The sequence below is a fragment of the Triticum aestivum genome, chromosome 7A, assembly GCF_018294505.1.
Source record: "Triticum aestivum cultivar Chinese Spring chromosome 7A, IWGSC CS RefSeq v2.1, whole genome shotgun sequence".
In the NCBI taxonomy this organism is placed as follows: domain Eukaryota; kingdom Viridiplantae; phylum Streptophyta; class Magnoliopsida; order Poales; family Poaceae; genus Triticum; species Triticum aestivum.
In genome coordinates this window covers 90,939,974-90,956,128 of record NC_057812.1, presented here as the reverse complement: position 1 = coordinate 90,956,128, position 16,155 = coordinate 90,939,974, and the positions used below count along the sequence as shown (strand labels likewise).

The 16,155-nt window shown below is 45.3% G+C and overlaps 1 long non-coding RNA gene across 1 annotated transcript; it reads right to left on the bottom strand.

Moving 5' to 3' along the window:
• Positions 1–11,761: 11,761 nt before the first annotated feature.
• Positions 11,762–13,022, bottom strand: LOC123150262 (uncharacterized). The gene is made up of 2 exons (XR_006475022.1): positions 12,373–13,022; positions 11,762–12,261 (listed from the first exon to the last, which is right to left on the bottom strand). It is a non-coding gene; the product is annotated as an uncharacterized lncRNA (long non-coding RNA).
• Between the last annotated feature and the right edge of the window lie 3,133 nt (positions 13,023–16,155).

Sequence of the window (16,155 nt, the reverse complement as noted above, 5' to 3'; positions counted from 1 at the left end):
AAGAAGGGAAACTTCAAGAACAGCAAGCAAGTTGCTGCTCAAGAGAAGAAACCCAAATCTGGACCTAAGCCTGAAACTGAGTGCTTCTACTGCAAGCAGACTGGTCACTGGAAGCGGAACTGCCCGAAGTATTTGGCGGATAAGAAGGATGGCAAGGTGAACAAAGGTATATGTGATATACATGTTATTGATGTGTACCTTACTAGAGCTCGCAGTAGCACCTGGGTATTTGATACTGATTCTGTTGCTAATATTTGCAACTTAAAACAGGGACTACGGATTAAGCGAACACTGGCGAAGGACGAGGTGACGATGCGCGTGGGAAATGGTTCCAAAGTCGATGTAATCGCGATCGGCACGCTACCTCTACATCTACCATCGGGATTAGTATTAGACCTAAATAATTGTTATTTGGTGCCAGCGTTGAGCATGAACATTATATCTGGATCTTGTTTGATGCGAGACGGTTATTCATTTAAATCAGAGAATAATGGTTGTTCTATTTATATGAGTAATATCTTTTATGGTCATGCACCCTTGAAGAGTGGTCTATTTTTGATGAATCTCGATAGTAGTGATACACATATTCATAATGTTGAAGCCAAAAGATGCAGAGTTGATAATTATAGAGCAACTTATTTGTGGCACTGCCGTTTAGGTCATATCGGTGTAAAACGCATGAAGAAACTCCATACTGATGGACTTTTGGAACCACTTGATTATGAATCACTTGGTACTTGCGAACCGTGCCTCATGGGCAAGATGACTAAAACACCGTTCTTCGATAGTATGGAGAGAGCAACAGATTTGTTGGAAATCATACATACAGATGTATGTGGTCCAATGAATGTTGAAGCTCGTGGCGGATATCGTTATTTTCTCACCTTCGCAGATGATTTAAGCAGATATGGGTATATCTACTTAATGAAACATAAGTCTGAAACATTTGAAAAGTTCAAAGAATTTCAGAGTGAAGTTGGAAAACATCGTAACAAGAAAATAAAGTTTCTACGATCTGACCGTGGAGGAGAATATTTGAGTTACGAGTTTGGTCTACATTTGAAACAATGCGGAATAGTTTCACAACTCACGCCACCTGGAACACCACAGCGTAATGGTGTGTCCGAACGTCGTAATCGTACTTTACTTGATATGGTGCGATCTATGATGTCTCTTACAGATTTACCACTATCGTTTTTGGGTTATGCTCTAGAGACAGCCGCATTCACGTTAAATAGGGCACCATCAAAATCCGTTGAGACGACGCCTTATGAAATGTGGTTTAGCAAGAAACCAAAGTTGTCGTTTCTAAAAGTTTGGGGCTGCGATGCTTATGTGAAGAAACTTCAACCTAATAAGATCGAACCCAAATCGGAGAAATGTGTCTTCATAGGATACCCAAAAGAGACTGTTGGGTACACCTTCTATCACATATCCGAAGCTAAGACATTTGTCGCTAAGAATGGATCCTTTCTGGAGAAGGAGTTTCTCTCGAAAGAAGTAAGTGGGAGGAAAGTAGAACTTGATGAGGTAACTGTACCTGCTCCCTTATTGGAAAGTAGTACATCGCAGAAACAGGTTTCTGTGACACCTACACCAATTAGTGAGGAAGCTAATGATAATGATCATGAAACTTCAGAACAAGTTACTACTGAACCTCGTAGATCAACCAGAGTAAGATCCGCACCAGAGTGGTACGGTAATCCTGTTCTGGAAGTCATGCTACTAGATCATGATGAACCTACGAACAATGAAGAAGCGATGGTGAGCCCAGATTCCGCAAAATGGCTCGAAGCCATGAAATCTGAGATGGGATCCATGTATGAAAACAAAGTATGGACTTTGGTTGACTTGCCCAATGATCGGCAAGCAACTGAGAATAAATGGATCTTTAAGAAGAAGACTGACGCTGACGGTAATGTTACTGTCTACAAAGCTCGACTTGTCGCAAAAGGTTTTCGACAAGTTCAAGGGATTGACTATGATGAGACCTTCTCACCTGTAGCGATGCTTAAGTCTATCCGAATCATGTTAGCAATTGCCGCATTTTATGATTATGAAATTTGGCAGATGGATGTCAAAACTGCATTCCTGAATGGATTTCGGGAAGAAGAGTTGTATATGATGCAGCTGGAAGGTTTTGTCGATCCAAAGGGAGCTAACAAAGTGTGCAAGCTCCAGCGATCCATTTATGGACTGGTGCAAGCCTCTCGGAGTTGGAATAAACGCTTTGATAGTGTGATCAAAGCATTTGGTTTTGTACATACTTTTGGAGAAGCCTGTATTTACAAGAAAGTGAGTGGGAGCTTTGTAGCATTTCTGATATTATATGTAAATGACATATTACTAATCAGAAATGATATAGAATTTCTGGATAGCATAAAGGGATACTTGAATAAGAGTTTTTTAATGAAAGACCTCGGTGAAGCTGCTTACATATTAGGCATTAAGATCTATAGAGATAGATCAAGACGCTTAATTGGACTTTCACAAAGCACATACCTTTACAAAGTTTTGAAAAAGTTCAAAATGGATCAAGCAAAGAAAGGATTCTTGCCTGTGTTACAAGGTGTGAAATTGAGTAAGACTCAATGCCCGACCAATGCAGAAGATAGAGAGAAAATGAAAGATGTTCTCTATGCTTCAGCTATAGGCTCTATCATGTATGCAATGCTGTGTACAGACCTGATGTGTGTCTTGCTAGAAGTCTAGCAGGGAGGTACCAAAGTAATCCAGGAGTGGATCACTAGACAGCGGTCAAGAACATCCTGAAATACTTGAAAAGGACTAAGGATATGTTTCTCATATATGGAGGTGAAAAAGAGCTCATCGTAAATGGTTACATTGATGCAAGCTTTGACACTGATCCGGACGATTCTAAATCGCAAATCGGATACGTATTTACATTAAATGGTGGAGCTGTCAGTTGGTGCAGTTCTAAAGAAAGCGTTGTGGCGGGATCTACATGTGAAGCGGAGTACATAGCTGCTTCGAAAGCAGCAAACGAAGGAGTCTGGATGAAGGAGTTCATATCCGATCTAGGTGTCATACCTAGTGCATCGGGTCTAATGAAAATCTTTTGTGACAATACTGGTGAAATTGCCTTGGCAAAGGAATCCAGATTTCACAAGAGAACCAAGCACATCAAGAGACACTTCAATTCCATCCGGGATCTAGTACAGGTGGGAGACATAGAGATTTGCAAGATACATACGGATCTGAATGTTGCAGACCCATTGACTAAGGCTCTTCCACGAGCAAACCATGACCAGCACCAAAGCTCCATGGGTATTAGAATCATTACTGTGTAATCTAGATTATTGACTCTAGTGCAAGTGGGAGACTGAAGGAAATATGCCCTAGAGGCAATAGTAAAGTTATTATTTATTTCCTTATTTCATGATAAATGTTTATTATTCATGCTAGAATTGTATTAACTGGAAACATAATACATGTGTGAATACATAGACAAACAGAGTGTCACTAGTATGCCTCTACTTGACTAGCTCGTTAATCAAAGATGGTTATGTTTCCTAACCATAGACAAAGAGTTGTTATTTGATTAACGGGATCACATCATTAGGAGAATGATGTGATTGACTTGACCCATTTCGTTAGCTTAGCACTCGATCGTTTAGTATGTTGCTATTGCTTTCTTCATGACTTATACATGTTCCTATGACTATGAGATTATGCAACTCCCGTTTACCGGAGGAACACTTTGTGTGCTACCAAACGTCACAACGTAACTGGGTGATTATAAAGGAGCTCTACAAGTGTCTCCAAAGGTACATGTTGGGTTGGCGTATTTCGAGATTAGGATTTGTCACTCCGATTGTCGAAGAGGTATCTCTGGGCCCTCTCGGTAATGCACATCACCTAAGCCTTGCAAGCAATGCAACTAAATGACTTAGTTGCGAGATGATGTATTACGGAATGAGTAAAGAGACTTGCCGGTAACGAGATTGAACTAGGTATTGATATACCGACAATCGTATCTCGGGCAAGTAACATACCGATGACAAAGGGAACAATGTATGTTGTTATGCGGTCTGACCGATAAAGATCTTCGTAGAATATGTGGGAGCCAATATGAGCATCCAGGTTCCGCTATTGGTTATTGACCGGAGACATGTCTCGGTCATGTCTACATTGTTCTCGAACCCGTAGGGTCCGCACGCTTAAGGTGTCGATGACAGTTATATTATGAGTTTATGAGTTTTGATGTACCGAAGTTGGTTCGGAGTCCCGGATATGATCGCGTACATAACAAGGAGTCTCGAAATGGTCGAGACATAAAGATTGATATATTGGACGGCTATATTCGGACACCGAAGTGTTCCGGGGAAGTTTTGGATAAAACCGGAGTATCGGGGGTTACCGGAACCCCCCGGGGAGTTAATGGGCCTCATGGGCCTAAAGTGGAGAAGAGGAGGGGCCGCCAGGGCAGGCCCCGCGCCCCCTCTCCCCCTAGTCCGAATTGGACAAGGAGGGAGGGGTGGCGCCCCCCCTTTCCTTTCCTCTCTCCCTTCCTTCCCCCTCTCCTACTTGGACAAGGAAAGGGAGGGGAGTCCTACTCCTAGTAGGAGTAGGACTCCTCCTGCACGCCTCCTACTAGGGCCGGCCGCACCCTCCCTTGGCTCCTTTATATACGGAGGCAGGGGGCACCCCTAGACACACAAGTTGATCCACGTGATCGTTTTCTTAGCCGTGTGCGGTGCCCCCTTCCACCATAATCCTCGATAATATTGTAGTGGTGCTTAGGCGAAGCCCTGCGACAGTTGAACATCAAGATCGTCACCACGCCGTCGTGCTGACGGAACTCTTCCCCGACACTTTGCTGGATCGGAGTCCGGGGATCGTCATCGAGCTGAATGTGTGCTGAAACTCGGAGGTGCCGTAGTTTCGGTGCTTGGATCGGTCGGATCGTGAAGACATACGACTACATCAACCGCGTTAATATAATGCTTCCGCTGTCGGTCGACAAGGGTACGTAGATCACACTCTCCCCTCGTTGCTATGCATCACCATGATCTTGCGTGTGCGTAGGAATTTTTTTGAAATTACTACGTTCCCCAACAGCTAGCTGTGTTGCCCTTGAACGAGTGAGTGGACCTGGTGCATTGATGCTATCAATTATTCTCTCAATCTGTACTTCATTTGCAACACGAGGATGAACAGGACGAAGATTTTGCTCTTGCTGATCATTGTCATCGTTAGAAGGATTGTCGTCAGGATGAGCATTGTCTTCAGGTTGATCTGGTGCAGAGATGATGAGTTCCTTTTCAGGTTGAGCTTCAGACGGTATGATTTCTCCAGTTCCCATGAGTTTGATGGTTTCACTGGATGGAACTTCATCTAGCACATTTGGTAGGTGCTCTCTTTGTGAGCCGTTAGTCTCATCGAACCGCACATCCATAGTTTCAACCACTTTATAGTGAAAGAGGTTGAAGACTCTGTAGGAGTGTGAATCCTTTCCATATCCAAGCATAAAACCTTCATGCGCTTTCGGTGCAAATTTTGAAGTGTGATGTGGATACTTGATCCAGTACCTCGCACCAAATACTCTGAAGTAACTGACATTTGGTTTCTTGCCAGTAAGGAGCTCATAGGATGTCTTGTTCAGAAGTTTGTGAAGATAAACACGGTTGATGATATGGCATGCAGTATCAATGGCTTCAGGCCAGAACTTTCTTGGAGTCTTGTATTCATCGAGCATCGTCCGGGCCATCTCAATAAGTGTTCTGTTCTAGCGTTGCACGACGCCATTTTGCTGCGACGTGTACGGAGCTGAGAATTCATGAGTGATGCCCAAAGTATCAAGATAAGTGTCGAGGCCAGTGTTCTTGAATTCAGTGCCATTGTCACTTCTGATGTGCTTGATCTTGACGCCATAGTTGTTCATGGCTCGATTGGCGAAGCATCTGAAGACATCCTGCACTTCAGTCTTGTAGAGGATTATATGCACCCAAGTATATCTTGAATAATCATCAACAATGACAAAGACATAGAGACAAGCAGTAGTAGTAAGAGTTGAGTAGTGAGTGGGACCGAAGAGGTCCATGTGGAGAAGTTCGAAGGGTTGAGTCGTTGTCATGATTGTCTTCGAGGGATGCTTGGCCCTCGTCATCTTTCCTGCTTCACAGGCACCGCATAAGTGATCCTTCTTGAACTTGACGCCCTCGATGCCTATGACATGCTTCTTCTTTGCAAGAGTGTGCAAGTTCCTCATGCCAGCATGCCCTAGCCTCTGATGCCAGAGCCAGCATTCTGAAGCTTTTGCTAGAAGACATACGGCAAGTTGTGGTCCTGCTGAGAAATCTACCACGTACAAATCATCTTTTCGATACCTTTCAAAGACTAGAGACTTGTCAGATTCCATTAGAATAAGGCAACGATATTTTCCAAATATCACAATCATGTTTAAATCGCAAAACATTGAGACAGACATTAAGTTAAAACCAAGGGGTTCAACAAGCATTACTTTATCCATGTGTTGATCCCTCGAGATTGCAACTCTACCTAGACCCAATACCTTGCTTTTACCAGTATCAGCAAATGTGATGTGACTCTTGTCAGATGGACGTAAAGTTGAGTCCATGAGAAGACTTTGCTTGACAGTCATGTGATTAGTACACCCACTATCAATAATCCATTCTGAAGAAGTTGGTGTCATACCCTACAGTGCAGTTAGGGGGATAGGCTTCACGAAGAGAATTGTGAAGCATAAACATTTGACGAGCAAGTGGATTATGAAAGCTTAGATCGAGGTTAAGACTGATAGGGAAAGTAGCAAGCGACTCGGGAACAAAATACATAATAAGACCATTTGGGCATTTGATCTTGCGCCCTACAAGATGTTTAAGGTCCCCAGCAATAGCTTCAGACGAATTTGAATTTCGGCTGGAGACCCTTCCCTGCAAAGAGAGTTAAGCTTTCTTAGCCACCCACATCTTCAAGGGTGGATTCGAAGCAATGAGTCTAAATGCAGCATCTGAGAACTTTGGCTTTGGAGCCCTAGCAAATAGTCTTGCCGGTGGACAAGAGTACTCATAAGAATAAGCAGAGTAGCTCTTGGTCTTATGAACATGGCGGTTTGATGAAACGTGCTCATATTCATAGGCCTGAGTATGGTTTCCCTGCAAAACATTTACGTTAGTGCGACTCAGGTGAGTCCTTTGTCTGTATGAAGCCTTTGGACCATATGAAGCCCGTGGTCTAGGGTTTGTCTTCTTCACTTGTGGTGTCATGACGACATTCATAGGAAGATTCTCCAACCACTTTTTCGGCACCCAGACTTTCTTCATAGGTGGCCCATTCCTGCAGTTAGTATCAATATACCTGGCAAACACTTCACCATTTTGATTCTTAAACAGTTTATAGTTTGCATCAAAGGATTCATCAATAACAATGGGATTAGCACAAGTGAAGCCAGACATGGTGGATGGATCCACTGAAGGTTCCTTTGCAGCAACCCATGTGGTTTTGGGGTACTGCTCAGGTTTCCAGTAAGAGCCATCAGCATTCATTTTCCTTTCGAACCCAAGACCCTCTTTCCTAGGCTTTCGGTTCAAGATCTGCCTTTTGAGGACATCACATAGTGTCTGATGCCCTTTGAGACTTTTGTACATCCCTGTTTCAAGCAATGTCTTCAACCTAGTATTTTCATCAGCACTAGCAGTGGTATCCTCGGCAGAGGGGTTAGTTACCACATCAACAGTTGAAGATATTGCAATAGTAGCAGTAGTAGAACATCACGCAACAGAAGTAGCGTTGTCACGCTCAATGCATTTAAGACATGATGGTTCAAATCCTTCCTGAGCGGAACTGATCTGTTTGACGCGAAGTGACTCATTTTCCTTTTGAAGATCTTCATTAGCCGCTCTTAATTTCTCAAGATCTTGCTTCCTTTAAAGATAATCATAGGAAAGCTTTTCATGAGTTGTTGAGAGCGTTTCATGACGACTTTCAAGTTCCTCATACTTAACATGAAGATTTTTTATGTCTTCAATTAAGGACTGAGTTTGAGTCATTTCGGCGTCTAATAGGCCATCGCTTTTGTCTAACAGTTTTTGAATATGTTCCATAGCTTTCTGCTGTTCAGTTGCAATTTTAGCAAGTGTTTTGTAGCTGGGTTTGAAACCACAATCACAGTCATCTTCACTGGATGTTTGATAGTGAGTAGTGCGTGTGTTTACCTTGGCACCACGTGCCATGAAGCAGTAGATGGGAGCGGAGTAGTCCTTGTCATTTTCATCGGCGTCGGTGATGAAGCCATTGTCTTCAGTGTTGAAGATGGACTTGGCAATGTATGTTGTAGCCAGACTTGCAACACCAGAATCAGACTCCTCCCCAGACTCCACCTCCGCCTCCTCAGAAGCGGACTCCTCCTCTGAATCCATTTTCTTGCCAACGAACGCACAAGCCTTGTCAGATGAGCTCTTCTTGTGTGATGAAGACTTTGAGGAAGACTTGGAAGAAGACTTTGAGTATTTATTCTTCTTCTTGTCATCAGAATCATACTCCTTGCTCTTCTTCTTCTTGTTGTTCTCATTGTCTCACCATGGACACTCAGAGATGTAGTGGCCAGGTTTCTTGCACTTGTGGCATGTTCTCTTCTTATAGTCATGAGCAGACGCTTCATCATTCCTTGAGCTTGATCGTGAAGACTTTCTGAAGCCTTTCTTTTTGGTGAATTTTTGGAACTTCTTCACAAGCATAGCAAGCTCCTTTCCAATGTCTTCAGGATCATCAGAACTGCTGTCAGATTCTTCTTCAGATGAGGAGACAGCTTTTGCCTTCAGGGCACGAGTTCGCCCATAGTTGGGACCATATATGTCTCTTTTCTCAGAAAGCTGAAACTCATGTGTGTTGAGCCTTTCAAGTATGTCAGACGAATCGAGTGTCTTGAAGTCAGGACGTTCTTGAATCATCAGGGCTAGGGTGTCAAACGAGCTGTCAAGTGACCTCAGGAGTGTCTTGACGACTTCATGCTTGGTGATCTCAGTAGCGCCAAGGGCTTGAAGTTCATTTGTGATGTCGGTGAGTCGATCAAACGTGAGCTGAACATTCTCATTGTCGTTTCTCTTGAAGCGGTTGAAGAGGTTGCGAAGGACACTGATTCTTTGATCTCTCTGGGTTGAGACGCCTTCGTTGACCTTGGAGAGCCAGTCCCAGACTAGCTTAGATGTTTCCAAAGCACTCACACGGCCATACTGTCCTTTGGTCAGATGACCACAGATGATGTTCTTGGCAGTGGAGTCCAGTTGAATGAACTTCTTGACATCAACAGCGGTGACACCTTCACCAGCCTTGGGAATGCCATTCTTGATGACATACCATAGGTCGACATCAATGGCTTCAAGATGCATGCGCATCTTATTCTTCTAGTAGGGATATTCAGTTCCATCGAAGACTGGGCACGCAACAGAGACTTTGATTATTCCTGCAGTCGACATAACTAAAACTCTAGGTGGTTAAACCGAATCACACAGAACAAGGGAGTACCTTGCTCTGACACCAATTGAAAGTGCTAGTGATCGACTAGAGGGGGGTAAATAGGCGATTTTTAACAAAGTCTTCAAAACATGGAAGTTTCCAAGACAAACGATAGAAATAAACCTATTACCATACAGCGGAAGATAGACTACACTAAGCAAACCATAGTCAAGTATTCAATAAAGTGAAAGCACAACAACTAATGGCAGCTAGGCAGTATGGATCATATAGTAAGATAGTACGAAGCCAATCAGAATAAGAAGTCACTCAGTGAAGACAAAAGACAATGCAAACGAACAATGACTTCACAAGAACCAACTATAAATAAAGAGATGGGAAGGATAGAACCAGTGACTCGTTGAAGACAATGATTTGTTGGACCAGTTCCAATTGCTGTGACAACTGTACGTCTGGTTAGGGAGGCTAAGATTCAACTCAGAAGACCGTGTCTTCACCTTATTCCCCTTGAGCTAAGGACACCCAGTCCTCGCCCAATCACTCTGGTAAGTCTTCAAGGCAGACTTTCAAACCTTCACAGACTTTGTTCACCGACGATCCACAATGACTCTTGGATGCTCAGAACACGAGCCTAACCGGCTGGAGGATTCACAGTCCTCAAGTGTAATAAGTCTTCAGATCACACAAACAGGAAGACTTAAGTGATGCCTAACACTCTTTGGCTTTGGGTGTTTAGGGCTTTATCCTCACAAGGAATTCTCTCTCAAAGGCTTCGAGGTGGGTTGCTCTCAAACGACAAAAGCCGTATACTAACTCTAAGCAGCCAACCATTTATGGTTGTAGGGGTGGGCTATTTATAGCCACTAGGCAACCCGACCTGATTTGTCCGAAATGACCCTGGGTCACTAAGGAACTGACACGTGTTCCAACGGTCAGATTTCAAACACACGCGGCAACTTTACTTGGGCTACAAGCAAAGCTAACTTATCCAACTCTGGATAAGATTTGCTCTCATAGTCCTCACTCGAAGACATAGGATTTTGGTTAAGCATCACTTCAGTCATTCTGACTGGTTCTCTTGGACCCCACTTAATAGTACGGTGGTTCCTATGACTCAATGAAGAAGAAAAAGAACGATGAAACAGCTAAGTCTTCGCGCTCCATAGTCTTCACGCGATGTCTTCTCTTGTCATAGTCTTCAATGTGAATGTCTTCACATACCACCTTTGACTTCAATGTCTTCATACATTTTTAGGGGTCATCTCTGGTAGGAAAACCGAATCAATGAGGGACTTCTACCTGTGTTATCCTGCAATTCTCACAAACACATTAGTCCCTCAACCAGGTTTGTCGTCAATACTCCAAAACCAACTAGGGGCGGCACTAGATGCACTTACACCGTCGGATCCATCTTTTTGGCGTATTCAGAATCAACGCAGAGGCGATTTTCGATGACTCGAGAGGTCATCATCGTCGGCTCAAGGGCCAAACGGGTGATCATGATAAATCGCCCAGCCGAAAGGTTTGGCCTGAGGCCAGAGCTCCTCCGAAGGTGATAGTTTCCTTGACGATAAATCGAGCCATCAACCCTTTCGACGACAACACAGTGGAACTCTCAATGAAAGCACCAATGCCGGTGTCAAAACCGGCGGATCTCGGGTAGGGGGTCCCGAACTATGCGTCTATGGTCGATGGTAACATGAGACAGGGGCACAATGTTTTACCCAGGTTCGGGCCCTCTCTATGGAGGTAATACCCTACGTCCTGCTTGATTGATCTTGATGAATATGAATATTACAAGAGTTGATCTACCACGAGATCGTAATAGCTAAACCCTAAAGGCCTAGCTTGTATGGTTATGGTAATGTCTGTCCTCCGGACTAAGTCCTCCAGTTTATATAGACACCGAGAGGATCTAGGATTACACAAGGTCGGTTACAAAAAAGGAATCTACATATCTAGTCGCCAAGCTTGCCTTCCACGGCAAGGAGAGTCCTATCCGAACACGGGTGCAGTCGTCGGTCTTCGTATCTTTCACAGCCCACCAGTCCGACCCATGGCTAACAGGTCGGACACACGAGGACCCCTTAGTTCAGGACTCCCTCACCCCCCACTTTTTAAAAGGAAAAAACTTTTCTGTCCAAGTGTTTGAGATGATGCCAGCTCTTCCCACTAATTTCTCTACCTACTAATAAAGCAATTACTGCTTCTGGTCGTACGTCGTCGGCGTTTTTCCGAAAAACCCCTATGTTTCTTTGAATAAACCCGCAATCCCTGTTTAAGTGGCACCCTAGAAAATGTTTAATTTTGCGTAAACCCCCTGCATTTATTAGAAATTTATGGCCGCGACCCTTATCTCTTACTGGACTGGCTCACCACCGCGCGTCTGGCTGGTCGCAGCGGTCTGAGCTTGCGGGAGCCCACGGACGACGGCTCTGCTTACCGGCGGCGCCCGAAGGCGGATGAGGCTGCCTCGGGAGATCCACTCGGGCGCGATAGGAGGCTCGAGGAAAGGGCCAGGCGTGGCTTGGCGTCTCCAAGAGCCTCGAGGCCGTCGCCGCTGGCGCCAGGCGTCCAAGTCAGTCGCGACGGCTCCGTCGTGCAAAGCTTTCACCGGTCGCCTTCTAGTCCGGCTGCGCGGTGACCGCGGCGCCGCCGCAGGAGGACGCCACCTGGCAGGAACGACGCCCACGCGTCCAGCTCGCCGTCGAAGTTGCCCTGTCCTCAGAAAGGCAGCGCCACTCCCCGTGGCACCTCCACTCGCCGAACAGCAGCGTCGTGTGCATGCTCGCCCAGGACCAGTCCCTACTCGAATTCGAAAGACTAGATGAATCAAAAAAAGTAGCAGCAGAAAATTATCATTCAAGATCTGAATACAGATGGACGCTCTCGCGGATAAGAAAACTTGGGGCTCACCAGGTCAGCCACACTACATAGGCCACGATCCAAGCCGCCCCTCAAGCCATCCGAGATCTGGCCCGGAACGCCACAGCAAGGCACCGGTGGAGGAGGGCGGGCTGGACACGACCACGCCGATCCGGAGCCTGGAGCCCCGACGCAGATCCATGCGGCCCCATCAAGCTGCCGCCGAGCTCGACCCTGAAGCAGGCCACCACTGTCGCGGCTCCACCACAGGCCCAGCCAACCCCCCTCCCCCGCGCGCAAGCCCGGTCACTAGGAGCCCATATGCGGCCGCACCGCAACCGACCGACGAACGCGAAGCAGCCATCGGTCACGGGCGAGACGGCCTGGGAAATCGAATCGTCCAGCTGTTGCAGATGGGGGTGGTCACGTCGGTGAAGGAGAAGAGAGAGATGGGGTCAACAGAACGAACTCCAGGGGCGGGGAGGGAGGGAGGGGTGGTGCTTTGCGATGTGGAGGAGGGAAGAGAGAGGAGAACGTGGCACCATGGACCGGAGTAGAAGGGTGCGTGGTGTGTTGTGTGCGCGAGCCACGGATAGAGAGAAGAGGAAGGAGAGAAGCACAGATGGGTGGGAGGGCGCTGGATGGATGGATAAAAGAGACGAGGAGGAAGGAGAGCAGCACATGTCCACGGCTCCGCACAATAGTAGTGGTCTCGGTGGAGATTATTGCTGTGGATTTTGCCTTTTTTGAATGGCTGCACCGGCCAGAAGCTACTGGAGAATGTCATGCGTGCTAGCACTGATTGTATTTTTTTTAATGAGCACCGATATAATTACTTGTTGTTGTTTTGCTGTTACTATATAGTTTAATGTTCGAGCCTACAACATCTTATGAATACATCAGCGGATAGAATAAGTAAATGAGTGAAATATTGTAAATATATATTTCTACCCAAGAGTAGAGAGAATGTGACAACTAACAACTCTGCATCTTGAAATTTCCTTTTTCTTTTTGACAATCCACCCGAAATTTACCTGTGATGGGGAACATATAAAAGTTTGTTTTTTTAAATGGTGACCATGACCAAGTTCAAATAGTACAAAAGAAAAGAAACAAAATCTAATTTGACGTGGCCGGTGCCCGAAACAATATATATTTGTATCGGGTGCTATCTGATATATCTGGATGGAATATAGTTGCCCTAAGCTGACTTGGCCAGTGCAGGCGTACCCGTAAGCGAGTGGTCGAATATATTCCACCAGGTAGACGATGCTGACGTGGTTGGTTCTTGAATATTTTTCACATACAAGTTAAATAAGTTCAATTTGTTCACCAAAAGACAGATGCAAAGATAGAAGGGCCCCAGTTATGGAATATGGAAGACATAGAGGGACCCAGTTTCATAGCAGCCGGAAAATGTTGGGGCAGATGATTATCTTCCTTTAAGCAAATTCTACAAATTTATATTTCACTTGCTGCTTTGAAATCACATCATGCATCTTGGTGAGTAACTTTAGTGATTTGATTTGCATAGATTTATACAAAGATTTGCTCATATTGAGAATCATGTGTAGTGGATTTTTTTTCTTGGGAAGCAAAGGTAGTAATTTTGATCCAAACACAATAATAATTTTATTTCTCAATTGCTTGTGCAATATATGAAAATGGTTTCTATTTGATTGATAATATGGTAAAAACTTTATAAGTCAATGTCACATGTAAATATAAATCGTATTATTTTTTGTTTTCAAGGATCAACATTGCATGCCAGTAGTTTCACACAAAAGGAAAGGTGACCAAACAAACTCTCAAATTTATTTTATAGTATCCATTGCAACACAAGGGACTTTTTTGCAAGCACAATTTTCATGAACAACATATGTGTTTTGCACATAATTGAATACACATCAACTTTTCTCCCGTTGCAACACCCGGGCATTTGTGCTAGTATGTTCAAAAAAATATATATGTTCAATATCCTCCAGAACAAGGCAGCCCTCGAGACTCAAGATACTCTCAAGAGTAATTCAGTTTGCTCTAGTCTCCTCCAGAGAGATCCAACCGACATTGCCCGGTCAAGGTGAATATGATTTGAAGTCAACCTGCCATGCATGGCGCAGATCTCAACTCCCAACTTGGTGCTCTTGACCTATACACAAATAGTTTAGACTACATGACAGGACAAGTTATAATAGCCATACCAAAGATTTCGTATCTTGAGCGCCTATAAATACCATCGTATGTGCATATCAAGCCATCACATGTCATTCCGTGTCTCCCTCTCTTGCTGATGTGCAGATCTTCCACTCAAGCTTACCCTTGCTTTGCTGTGCACAGTCCACACCACAAAGCAATGGCTCCGGGTTCATCCGCTCTCGCTCTCAAGGCAGCCGCCATCGCCGCCATCCTCGCCATTCTGGTCGTGCCTTCTCTGGGGCGCTGCGGTCACTCTCAAGTGCCAGCAACGCCACCGCCTCCGGCTCTTCCACCATCACCACCATCGCCACCTCCGGCACCGGCGTCGGAAACGATGCTCTGCAAAGACTGTGCAGCCTCCGTCGCCTCGATCTGCAGCTCTTCGTGCAACGGCGTTGCCGGTGTCTGCGGCATCTGCAGTCGCGAGGACTGCAGCGGTGCATGCAACAACGAAGCGGGCAGCAACTGCACCGGCAATCCATGCACCGGCAGCTGTGAGGTGTGCAACTATGCAGCTCGAAGCTGCGACGCCTGTCGTGGCGCGAACGAGAGGAACTGCTTCGGTACCTGCAGCGATGAGTGATCCGCGCCCACATGCGTACCCTGGAGCCCTGAGAACCAGCTAGCACGTGTTGCATGCATCTATATATGCAGTGTGCATGACATGAGATGCTGTGACAACGAATAAAATATACAGTACTTTACAAATGTAACGCGTGCTTCCCTTTTATTTATTTTATTTTAATCAAGAATAAATTTCACTTTTATTCGGGCATCCGTTGTATACTCCTACCTTCCTTTTCCTTTTCTTGGTCCGTGTACTTGCTGCGGCGGTAGGCCAATGCGTTTGCGTTGTTGATTGGCAAGAGGAGCACTTGTTAATCCAGGGATAAATGACAATTGCCAAAGAGGGAAATCTTGCAAGTATATACAATAGGAACACGCCTTGCATTCATTTCATTTTCTGATTATTCAAGGAAACAATGCACCTCCATGTAAAATGTTGGTACATAAGGACATCTCTAGCAGATACCATATTTGAGGTGAAAAAATTCGGTTCAAATGATTAAGGACATCTAGCAGATCCCTTATATGACCTTTTCACCCTTCAAAAATAACCTTTTCTTGCAAAACCTCCCCATTCATTCACATTTAGTTTAGCGGGGGTATTATTATGAAAAGCCGCGCCCCGTCCACAACCCAACCTCGTCAACTGGGCTGTGCTTGGCAGACCGGCCAGTTAGCACATGTACCCGGCCCATGATGGGCCGGCCCCACGTGTGGTTAACGGGGTCGTGCCCCGCACGTGGCCTGCCTATGGCCTTGCCCGGGCCTGGAGGCTGGGCACACGTACCGGTACTGGCACGACAAGATCCATTTAGTTTTTTCTTTTAGGCCAATAGGCAGCTCAATAGCTTGAATAATAGGTGGGCTGACGGCTAAACGTGCCAATGGCCCAGCCCCTTTAATAGTATTTTTTGAGCGGTAGCCTGTTTAATAGTAGTGTTGTGGGAAGCAACTAATCAAGGGACGCATCCCTCAAAAAAAAAAAAAAAAACTAATCAAGGGACGCTCCTCCAGAAGCCCCCAAGGATTACTTGCTTTCAGCCACCGCCACGTGTCGCACTCTTGGCGCTT